Source organism: Hydractinia symbiolongicarpus, chromosome 3 (assembly GCF_029227915.1).
Source record: "Hydractinia symbiolongicarpus strain clone_291-10 chromosome 3, HSymV2.1, whole genome shotgun sequence".
NCBI lineage: Eukaryota > Metazoa > Cnidaria > Hydrozoa > Anthoathecata > Hydractiniidae > Hydractinia > Hydractinia symbiolongicarpus.
In genome coordinates this window covers 3,359,691-3,372,360 of record NC_079877.1, presented here as the reverse complement: position 1 = coordinate 3,372,360, position 12,670 = coordinate 3,359,691, and the positions used below count along the sequence as shown (strand labels likewise).

The following is a 12,670-nucleotide window of genomic DNA, read 5'->3' as shown; positions in this document are numbered from 1 at the left end:
CTTGTCTATGGAAAGAAGGTGTCTGCACTTCGAACATGTCTTTTCCATTTACTATTCCGAGATCCGCCCTCAAATATTGGTGTAATGCCATAGAAACATCAACAAGCGTCGGATACCTCCCAGTTTCTATATATTTATAGGGTACCTTGTGATGAATATGTAAGAACTCGCAGTCTTTTCATGTAAACCCTCGGAAAACTGGGATTCAATATGGGCCTGCAGATAGCTATGACTTCCTTGTTTTCATGTAGGGGCTTGGGGGAATTATCACCACATTCCTTACATTTGTATCTCCGCCTTTGATGGGGCATTTTGCGCGATCCTTTGAGGTCTTGTTAGCAGCGAGGCAGGTGATGCATTGTCTTAATATTCGACTATTGTGTTTGATTTTGAACTGGTCCATAGATAAAAACTGTTTGCACTTCGAACACTTTTTACCCTCCTCCATGTTGATTTCTATCTCTCGCAGAGAGATAGAAATTTTACTAGACGCTCATTTTTGAGGTATCAAGAATTTCTTATACCGACCTTGCTTGATCGCGTATTCGTCGAACAAGGTAGCTGCCGTCATATAGCCAGCGAGCTTCAGGCCGTCCTCTAAGTCAATCTTTGCCCCAGGCCTAGAAACTCAAAAGGCCTTTTTTGCACCCATGGCTATCAGGCTCGCATACGATACCAGCTTGACTGATTCCCGTAAGGAGTCAATAACCATGGTTTCCTTGGGGCTAATGTTGCTATCCATGTGAGCCCTGCTTGTTGCCATTTAATATAGCATTTGGAAAATCAAAATATGTGGCTGAGTTTTGCGTTTTTGAGGCTCTGGATTAGTTGCTGGCTTGTCCTCACCTCCACCAAACCTGTACCAAACGCATACTCCTATGGCAAGCACGCCCAACGTCCCTACGCCGTACATATAGACCGACTGTACGGAACTGGGCCCAGAAGAGGCTTTGACTGTAAGCTCTGCAGTACGATCTTGTTGTTTCATTTCTTCCTTTCTTTTCTTCATCAGTGCTGCCAACTTGTGTCCTTGCGCCACACGCCTCGGATGCTTTAATGGCTTCGTGACGACTCTATATTCTTCTTTCTGTTCTTCACTCATTATATTATAGCATTTTCAGGGATCTTCCTTAGCATCAGCTCCTCCTCCTTTTTGGCACTGATATGCCAGGCCGTATGCCCAACCACCAAGAGGGGTTAAGCATTTACCCAGCGTGTAGTACACGAGAATACCCAGGTCTGCCATGGCATCTCGGATAACGGGGTCCTCGTTGATTTCCCTGCAAAGACCTTCAATATTGTCGATGTCCACAAAATTGGCTACCAGAGTAGTATATACATGGACCGCGTGGGTACTTAAAGATTTCGCTGTCTTTTCCCCCTTCTGTTGGGGCTCTCTTTGTACGTATTCGGTATGGAATTTGTTGATGGCCTCATTGGGAGCCTTGTCGACAAACCCTTCTGTGCATTTTTGGGGCAGAAAATGCCTCCTTCAGGACCTGGCGTTTATTGGGTGGGGCTCTACATGCTCATATTCTGCAGAGGCTGTGTCGAATACTCGTGCAAGATTTGACATTTTCTTTATTGTACGTAGATATCGAAAAAAGCAAAACGCAATCAAGGCATAGAGTAGAAGTATAGAGATTAGGAGGCATATGTCCGTTTATTATCGGCCGGACACCAGGCGGTAATGGACACAGGCTAGCGTGGTAATCTGATCAGGTTGTAGAAGCCTTTTGTCGTCTGCCCTGTTAAAGGCTAATTTGTTAACCCTTTGGATGTATATTTGGTGGTTCTTATTCTGAATTAGCACCTGAATTTTGTATATATCAACGCCTTCCCCCAAGAATCGCCTATAGTCATCGAAAGTGATAGACTTCTTCGTAGCATATCTTTTAACGCCCTTCGCCTTCCTGTTACCCCCTCTTTTGTAGCTCTCATAGGCATATAGCTTGGCCCTCATGGTGATGAAATCAGTCATAACCTTCCCTGCAAGCTCGTCTTTCATGATGCCTACGACCTTCTTGTTTTTCCCTATGGGGAGAGGCCTATTATCATCCGGATTATATGCACTTGTGTCAAAACGTTTCTTAACGTCTTTTGCAATATCCCTGTAAAAGTCCGTATCCATGTAACAGAGCCGCAGTTTGCTACCATAGAGAGGCTGCATATAGTCGTAATGGGGGAAATTGTTGCGTTCCCGTGACGCCTTCTTTTTATTTGGGCAAACTAGGCAACTATCTTTCCATTTATAACACCTTAAATGAATCTAGGGCCAACAATGTTTTACATATTTAGGGAGCCCCCGGTTCCTTCCGACTGTTTGCTCTTCTTGCCTTCTTTGCAGCCATACGTCAATTTCTGATGCTGGCATTACTCTTTACAGCAAGCTCTCCTTTTTTAATGCTAGCAGATTTGACTGCCCTTGCACTCTTTACACTGAGATCTTATCTTCTCATGTTTACAAAACTGACTGCCCTTGCACTCCTTGTATTGCAAGGAGTACAAGGGCCTTCACCCTTAAATGGTGACATATCTGATTTTCTCCACAGTCTTTACACTGCTCACTCCGCCTACCGTGGGGGCATTTGTTTTTGGCACGCCGCTGTTTCCTTTTATCCAGGCATTGGATGCATGTCTTTGTAGTTTGACCATTTCCCAGCACCCTAAATGCATCTAGCAAAAGACTCTTGTTACAACTTGAGCAGCTCTTGCTTTCCATATTGACTCGTTTTTGCCCTTGGAGGACAAACACGAGTTATGGTCACTAATACTCCACAGAGTGATAACGGCCATCTAAGTTGTTCAGCTGCGCATCTTAAAGCAAGTACACATAGCACCTGAAATCCCCGGTTCCTTTAGCCTTCTTAGTCATGTGCAACGTGATGCTGTCACTCAGGCGTTGTAGAGGCCTTCCAGATCCCTGTGGGGTATGGTCTGAGCTTGCTCTAAAATCGATAAACAATGCATACCGCTCATTGAGGAATTGGCCAATCGTTACCGAAGAGTCACTACCAAAGAGGTTTACAATCTGCTCCAGGTGGTCTTTGGGGAGTTCAGTTGAGTTTACTTTTCACTGTGTCGCTTATCTTCTCAATTTTTGGATTGTAAAAGACCTCATTGACACCGGAATAAGCCTTCACTTTCCCAGGATCTACAAAGAGTAGCAGGACGCCTTTCAAACTCTTCGCCGGGATGTCAATCTGAAGGTTGTAGCTGGTATCAGCTTTTTTCATGGTCACCACCTTGATTCTCAGGATCCGTTCATTGGATAACGCTAGTCTTGCACACCTTTACATCATGGCACTTGCTAGGCCTTCATGGCTTACTTTGTCAAACTTTAGATTGATATTGGTAATCTTATATGCTGCATCCGCAGCCTTGGCTACGGTAGACCCTGAGGCTGCCGTCCCCGCATCTTTGATCACGTCACCGTAAGACGTGAAATGTGGGAAAAATTGGAGGCGGTCATATAAACCCGCTGGATAAAAGGGTAGATCTCTGGTGAGTTCAAACATCTTGCCGATAGGTATGCAGAAGGTGTTGCCATAGACTGCAACAATGGCCTTCTACTCGTTGGTACTTACATGGTCAGTGGCCTTGACTTGAAGAGCCCGGATAGTCCCGTCGTTGGGGTTGATCGCCTCCAAAATGAGGCTGTTATCCCAGTGAAATTTGGGTAGTCAGAGATCTCGGTAGATCGCAAAGGTGTTGAAGTCAGATATGTTCTGTACCTCAGTTCCTTTCAAAGTATTACGTAAGTCCTGCACCAGACTTTTGCCAATATTCGACACGATCCCACGTTTCCTTTTGGTAGCCGTCACCTCCAGGATTGGCCCTGGAAAGATAACCTCGTCCTGTCACATGTTGGGGATATCCATGTACAAGTCCTCATTTTGATTGATTGTAGAGTGTATGTTAGATATCTGAACACGTTGTTTCCTACCCTTGATACCAAAGAGCTGCTTTCTTTCTGCGTAGGGGTCTAGGGTTATTCCAAATACTTTACTCATTTTATTCTATAAGGAAAATCTTTAAATAAATGCCAACTAACCCAGTGTTTGATCACAATTTTCCGGATGAGGAGGGCCGTCCAGATGATAAACCCAAAAATCCTCCATCAATGCCAAAACCCCCAGCAACGCCGGGGCCATTAACGTCAGGAGAACAACAGGGTGTTCCAGGGGCTTGCCTTTCAGAGGAGAGGCAAAAACCACTAAAATCAAAGTTCGACGAGCTCTACGAACGTTTTGAGGAGAGGCTGGGAAAGCCTATTGCTATACCCTACGACGAGCTTAGGCTGGAAGGGAAGCGTCTTTTTTCAGAGATATAGACGTTACAGCATTAATTACAAAAGATAAGGGTGGGTTGCGAGCTGCCGAGGAGATGATCAAGAGATTGAAGGCAGATCTCGTGTGAGCCCTGGGTTTTCCCGACTATGTTACTACCCCAACAAGGGTAAGGCAGCTGCCCAGGCACTTGGGCAAAAGTTTGATGACATTGTGAGGAAGGATATGGCTGCTGAAATCATTTCGATGGAATCGATAGAGGAATTTTTAGATGCCACGGAGAGCTTTATGGAAGAAACGTCATTTGGTGGTACTGATGAAGTATTCACCGAGCGTGAGAGGCAAGGATTAAACGTCAAACTCCAAACTATAAGGGGTAACTTGAAAGTCTTGAAGAGCAAGATTATCCTATACAATAGTGATTGACAAGGCGGAGGACAGGTGAAAGAACTCGAGAAGCAGAAAGTCGGGGTAGACGAAGGACAAAGGGCTAATCTTGAGAGAAAAATATCAAAGCTTGAGGAAAAAATTGGACGATTTAAAAGAGGCAAGTTTACCTTCCTCTGATATCTACAGCCAGCTGAAGAATATCAAGGAAACGTTGATGAAAATTTCCGGAGATGAAATGTCTTTGCTTGAAAAGCTAAAGATCCTCTTCAAAGAGCAGGGCATAACCATAGCAAGTATAGTCCCTTCTATTGGTCTACTGATAAGCACCATCGTACTTGCAGCTATAGGGGAAAGCGCTGGAGGTGCCACAGGAAAGAGGTTTGTAGAGAGGCAGCTGGAACGATTGGGTAAACTTCTGAAGTATTTGGCAGGTAAAGCAGGTGCTGCATTACCTGGGACTATGGGTACCATAGTCTCGTTCTTTTCGAGGGTAGGTGCAACCGTTGTCAAATACGCAGCCAAGCATCTGCACATGGCAATCTCTGCTGCCGTTGGATTTGTCGTGGTCTATGTTGGAAAGGTGTAATATGAACTTATTTTTAAACCAGATGTAAGCAATGATGAGGCCTACCTTTGTCGTGATCAATGCGGCCTTGGTATCCTCGTGCTGGTTTTGTGGGAGTTGTTCGGAAGGATGTTTAGGGGGCATGGTATGCACGGGAGGTGTATAGGGTATGACATGCTTAGGAGGCGTGGCATGCCTAGGAGGTATGGGTGTAATAGCCGGTATAGTTTGATCAGGAGTATGTATAGTAGGTATGGTATTTTTTGTAGCATGCTTGGGAGGCGTAGTATGCTTGGGAGGTGTTTTGATGACCTTCTCTGTATGCTTGATAATATGCTTGTTATTCACATAAACCCGTACCCCCACATTTACATTCACAGGTGCTATGAGGATATTGCTATTATACCCTGCAATTTTACCTATGCAGCGGTTCATGTCAGAGGGCAGCATGTATACGCTGGGCATGACGGCAAAATTCTCCGGAGTTCGAGCATATTGAAGCACTTTCTGGAATTATGTTATGTCATGCCGTACATTCTCCCGACGTTGTACCATGGCTTCAAATTTCTGTAATAGGATCTGCCTTGCTGTGTAGTTGTCGGCACCAGACCCGATTAAAAATGCTTTGTCACCTGCTTTGAGACCCCAGCAACAAGACCACGTAAACCCTGATACTTTCACTCAGCTTGGTCAGACTTGTGGGGATAATGAACTTGGCCCAATCCCCGTCAACCTGAGGCCACCAACGGCCGTTGGTGAGTAATGACATGACAGCCTTAAAATTGTACAGGCTATTAGGATCTGCACCGTATTCGCGACACACTTGTGCATATCCTGAGGTTGAGTAGAAATTTCTGTATTGGGCAAACCCATCGTGATATGGCATGGGGACCTTCATTCTTGCTAGGATACGACACATGTGCTAATAGACGTGAAATTTAAAGATCGAGTTGACAAGGGGTACGGAACCCGTCATGTGCTTGGCAAAGATGCCTAATGCAGTGGTTGCGCAATGGGTGCCAAAATTAACCTGAATATTCCAGTAGTCCAACGATTCTCCTGCCCAACCCACCCTAACAGGGTCATTTAGCAGGTTGGTGGGGATTTTTATGGCATGTTTGGTAAACTCAGGGAATATTATAGAGGTACGTGACTCTGTCAATACATACAGATCCTGATGCTCAAGGCTCGTGATACCAAGTGCCCATTCGCCCTGTTGGACTTGTACTTTGCCTTAGGGTTGTATGAATGCATGTTCATCTTTGTTTTAAAACAAAGATGAACATGCATTCATCACCGATATTGTCAAACGTACGATATTTGAGGACCACCTGGGACAGGATAGTAGAATAGCGTTGAAATCCATCAGTATTCGACCTACATGGTTGAACATTTACAGCAACAGCGACTTTACCATCAGTAAGGTAGGGCTCGATCAGAAGGTGACCTGGATCGCTATTATGAACAGTCTGTACAAGATCGAGGATCTGGCGACTATCGTCAACTCTCAGGCAGACGACAAGATCAAGCTGTCTTGAAAAATGGACTCTGAAGGCTACGTGTCAGTGACGGATGCACGGTGGTTATTAACAGACCATTGCAAGAGCTCTTGGGCCTACCCTATGACCCTAGTAAGAAGTACTACATGAGTGGTGACCATGATGCAGTATACAAGACTGACGTCTATATTTGACTACGCCTTGTTTGCCCCCAGTGGGATAAAGAGGACTGCCTATTGGACGGTAAAAAGTCAAAAATTCTGGCCTTTCTTCCCACCAAGGAGCTAAAGGCTTGGGGAGACATGTTAACCTGGAGTTTTGTTACCCCTGTTTACCTTCCCCTGAAAGGCTCCACGAACGTCTCGAATTCATGCTTACAGATGAATATCACCATGAGAAGAATGTTTCGTTCACCGGCCTCACGATGCATTTGCTGATAGAATAAATGAGCGATATAGCCAAACTGTACCCGAGATGCCAAGTGCAACTGCATAAAGCGCCGATATGCCGAAGGAAAGTTAAAGGTATAGGCTTGGGAAGATCGGGAAGATTAAAAAGTACCTGCAAAATGAGTTTAAAGAGCGGAGCAGACTCGCAAAGAAGTTCAAGATGCATGGGACCTGGGTGAAGTATTGTGACATGGACTGCTGAGTATCAGCATTATCACCTCGGGCATTAGGATCGGGGCGTTAGCAACAGGTTTTGGAGCTCCTTTATATATAGACATTAGGGGATCACCTTCGCCGTCGGGATCGGTCAGGCTGGTCTGCGGAATGCCGGGAAGAGGCTGAATGTGAAATCCAAAAAGCATTAGACTATAAGGCTGTTGGCGGAGACAAAGCTGAGTTCCATCATTGATCCTATCATAAAAGTCATTGAGAATGGAATCATCAGTGACTATGAGTTCACCCTCATTACGGAGGAATATAAGAGGTATATGCTGCTAAAGGAACAGGCACCTCAACGTGTTAAACAGATCATTAACGCCATTAATGAACAGGAGTGTGCCCAGCTTGTTGCCAAGGACCGGGAGGAATATTGTTTTAAAAAACTTCAGTCGGTACAGTATGCAAGCGCTACCTAGAGTCTCCACCTGAGTATAAGCCTTAATTTTGTGCATTCTGTAGGCCTACGAGGCCTATAAAATGTATGATGTTTTAATCCTCACTCTGCAACCATTCTTTTTTGAAGTCTTTTTACCGGCATTCAGTAATATGTAACTGAGCATAGTAGTTTTTAACTTGCACATACACCGATGAAAGAGCCAGGATGGCACTGGCTTTGCAGGGTTCATCGTAGGGTACTGGTATACCGTGGAATTTAGTCGTGATTGCAACCTTGTGGTATTTGAGTTTAGCATTCACGTAACGGTCTTTTTCACAGGCTCTGTCGTCAATTGCTCAGACATCAACTCTTCGATTTTGTTCCAGATTTGACGATACTTTGCAACCCAATCAGGGTACTCTTCAAAATCAAGACTCATTGCTGGTACAGCATTGACGTTGTATCGGCTGACTCCATGTGGGGACCAGGTTTTAGGTGTTTTTACCCTGAGGGCTACTACGAGATCTCTTGTATGGTAGCCTACTATGTACCGATTATCCTTACCCCCATTGGCAGGAATGGGACCTGACACTGTTAGATAATCCACGTTCATATCGTTGATGTCTGTAAAGGTAGCACAAAATAAGTAGAACAATTTAGACTCATTCTCAAATTTTAGCATCTTGTTTATTGTAATTCACACAGTCTCCCAGGATTTCATCTTGCTCACACACACAACTATTCCGTTATATATGATGTACTCCTGATAGCAGTACCAGCACAAAATTTTACCATTTACCACAAACCTCCGCCCACAGGTGCATCTGTTGTACTCGTCAAATACTCTTTCACAGTCCTCACATTGTTCTATTTTATATTATGATTCTAAGGTATAAAGACGAACCTCTAGGTCTTGAATCCTTCGCCCATTCTCCTTTTCCTTGTCTGATTCTTGTACCAGGGCCAACACCATTAGCGGCAGGGAGAGACCAATGCCGGCTATAAAGGTCATGACTACTGCACTTCCAAATATATTGAATTTTCTCTGAAAGTTGATGCACATTTGTTAGTAGTATTTTGATTTCATCTTATAACCGCAAAGGGTTGTAAGATAACTTAGGAATTTCACATGTTATCGCGCATGTCTTACGTCTTGGACCGGTCTGGGACATACTCGAGCAGCCAGGCTTGATTCTCAACAGCCTTATTGCACATGTTCGGCGTTTTGAACCGATCTGGTACATATTTAAGCATGTCGTGATACTTCTCAATGGCTTCGTTGCACTCGTCTTGCGTTTTGAACTGGTCTGGTACATGCCTTAGCATGTGAGGATTTTTTTCAACGGCTTTGTTGCACACGCCCTGGGTCTTGAACCTGTCCGGCACATATTTGAACATCTCGAAATCTTTTTCAGCCTGCTTGTTGCAAGAGCCTTGCGTCTTTAACCAACTCATTTATATAAACAGACTTCAACAAACAAAAGCAGTTGTTCACCTTTTTACTGCGCATGCGTTGAACGATGTCATCAGAGGGAATTCCCCCTACCAATTGCGCTAGAACACTTTTGCTGTATAATTTGATGTGCATAGCATACTAGGGAATTGCGCCAGAATTCTTTTGACTCATCTGCTGCATTGATGATGTCAGCATGACTCAACATTGACTATTAGGGATTTTACATGGATAAGCACTGCATGGTACTGGATTTGTTGGGCTTGACTGTGGGAAGTACTTAATGTGCGTGTGCGTGTGCGCGACTGCGCCAGAACATGCATTTCCCTATCTCTATAGTCGCCCATGGTGACTACATCACCCTCTGGGGTAATGACATTCTATACCTTTTTTGCATAGGCATAGTAATTGTAGCTGATCCCCTTCATATTCAGCTTGCTGTAAAATGCCTCCTTGGGAGGTAGCTCCGCTTCCTCAAATCGTTGCCATCCATCCATGTACTCGCAAGGGTATACGCCTTTTCTCCACATCAGCCGGAATACGTCGTCCTTATTGATGAACTTTATAATGGATGGTATGTTTGCCTTTACCTTGTCCCGATTAAGTTGCGTGGTATTCAAGTCGCAATTTTTATACCAAAACTTTTCCACATACCCGGCATATATGCTCTGAAATTCAAGACAAGTATCCGCACATTGCTTACATTTCATACCGGCAGCGTTTGTCCCGAATAAGTTGCTGGCCAACTTGTCCAGGCTTGAAGGGTTTTATGCAGATATGACACTCCGATGCCTCGTTGTGCTCCTTTTTAAGACCTCTGTTAGTTCAACCAAAGGTTGTTGCAAGTAGGTATTATATAACCGCTTCACCTCATCCTCCAGGTGGTTCACAAATCGCGTCACACAGTCCTTACCGCGGTACACTGTTAATGGATCTGGTACATCCCCATAGGCAAATGTGCTATAGGTACACCATCCAGATGGTACATGCTTACTTAGCCTTTTCGTCTTGGTCTCCTTGGCATCCTCTACCGGGATTAGCAGGCTCTCGAAGTCTGCGTATATTGCAAAATGGTACCTTGAATTGTTGTTGGTCATCCCTGTAGAATAACCATTTTTCAGCCTCGTTTTCCATCGTAATCTTAACCGCCTTATGGTTCCCGCAGTGCTGGATGTTCCACGCGTGTTTTGATACTAGCAAACATTCTGTCCAACATCTACGTCGCTACCCTGAAAGATTAACGTCATATTACTATTGTACCATCCACCCATCTTGTTTTTCACGATGGAACGATTTTTTGATAGTTCCTGTTTCCAAAGAGGTCCATGGCCTCTGGTGTTGCAGGTCTGACAGGCCTCTGTTGTACATCCTCTAATACGGTAACCAATTCGGCCTTGCGTAGCCTGTAATATCCGGTTAACACACGGTTTTTAGCAATATCTCGTAATTGTTTCACGGTATCCGTGTTCATTCTTTATTGTAATAATTTTTTATTTTGTCGGAGGATTTCATCTTGCTCTACTAACCACAGTTCACCTCTTGACTGCGCATGCGTTGATTTTTAAAGACGTCATCACTATGTAGGGGAATTCCCCCTCTAGGTGTGATAGAACTTTCTTTTACTCATTTGCAGTATGATAGGGAATTTACCTCATTATGCATGCGTAAGCACTTCCTATTAGGGACTTACCCTTGAACTATATGGATAAGCACTGGATGATGGGGATTTGTTGGGTTTGACCGGGGGCGTGTGTTCGTACGCGTGCGCGAATGTGCTAGAAGGAACATTTCTCTATCTCTGGAGTTACTGAAACCTTATGGGAAAATAGACTTACATTTATGTCTCACTACAACAATGCTTCCGCATGACAGTATTCAGAATGATAAAACCATTGCAATAGACGATGACTTAGATGATGAAATTAAAAAGGAAATTGATAAAAATTTGCCAATAAAAATCAGTAATTCCTCCTCCAGTAATTCCTCCTCACCTTTTAGTGATACAGAACTACTTCAACCAATATTTCCAGAGTTGGCTTATAAAAGCCGGATAGTATTGAATTGAAACCACCAGGCAAAGAAAATATATCTAAGAAAGATTTCTTGGCAGTTAAAAAATATTTCTCAGCAGCTAAAAAAGACTTCTCGGTTGGCTCTTCGCGGCTTCCATTCTAAGGTGAGACACATATTACATAGATTAGGATAACAGCAACTTTGCTGCCAAAACCAGTTAAATGGCATAAATAAAGAGTTTCATAATTTTAGACAATAATAAATACAGTTAACACACAGTTAATAAGTAAACTTCAATTCAAAAAATCACATTTAATAATTAGGAGAAACTCTGGAAGTCCTATTTCCTAAAATTTTAATTTTCAAAAGTCCAAACTAAAAAAAATTATTGTCACTGACAGACTACTTTATATATGGTTCACCTGTCACCTACCAGGGAAGACAACGTTTCTATTCTAAGTCATACGGATTAGATGCCTCCAGGCGTCCCTTTTTCCTCGTGTCAACGTCATTTCACCATATTTTCAAATTTTTATTTTAGTTCAAATTATTTTTTAAACTTATCGCACATATATCTAAAACTTTTAATGTTCAGTTTCATTTATATATTTCACATAGCAACCGCTTTAGCTTTAATATCAGAATAGCTTCTTGGAGTCGTTGGCATGTAAAGGTATGTTTTCAGGCAAATTGCTTCTGGCGTTTGTTTGTTCTTTCCTTCCTAAAATCATCATTAAAGAATCATTAATAATCAGTATATTTCTTTAAGTTCAAGAAGCAAACAATGATACTGCTTAACAACAACGATTAAAAAATAATTATTAGCTTGCAAAACCCATTAGAATGAATTCATCAATGATCGTTAATCCTTGCTTTGCTTTTTTTACCTTCTTCTTTTTAATTCTTATTATTATTTCTATAAATAGAGCTTATTTTTTAGTATTGCTATTTCTGTGACTCAAAATCATTTTGGTACCATTATGGTAACTAATTATGTTATGTTAAAAAATGAAAAAAATTTGTGAAATTATTTACGCATAATATTTATTTTTTGTTGTTGCCTACAAGCAATTCTCAACTACTCAAATAACTTGAGTATACTTATCCTAGTCTCTTTTATTTTATATTATATTATGTTACAAGTCTTAAATAATCCGAACTGCATAATTTGGTCAATTACACAGCTTATTAATATTTTTATTATTATTATTATTATTATTATTATTATTATTATTATTATTATTATTATTATTATTATTATTATTATTATTATTATTATTATTATTATTATTATTATTATTATTATTATTATTATTATTATTATTATTATTATTATTATTATTATTATTATTATTATTATTATTATTATTATTATTATTATTATTATTATTATTATTATTATTATTATTATTATTAT

The 12,670-nt window shown here is 42.0% G+C and overlaps 1 protein-coding gene across 1 annotated transcript in view; it reads right to left on the bottom strand.

Moving 5' to 3' along the window:
- The window catches only part of LOC130635502 (uncharacterized), a 99,798-nt gene extending 93,421 nt beyond the window's left edge, over positions 1-6,377 (bottom strand). The window contains exon 1 of the mRNA XM_057444841.1: positions 6,367-6,377. The gene's annotated coding sequence lies outside the window, so the exon portion shown is untranslated. The remainder of the gene's footprint in view (positions 1-6,366) is intronic.
- Positions 6,378-12,670: the final 6,293 nt, after the last annotated feature.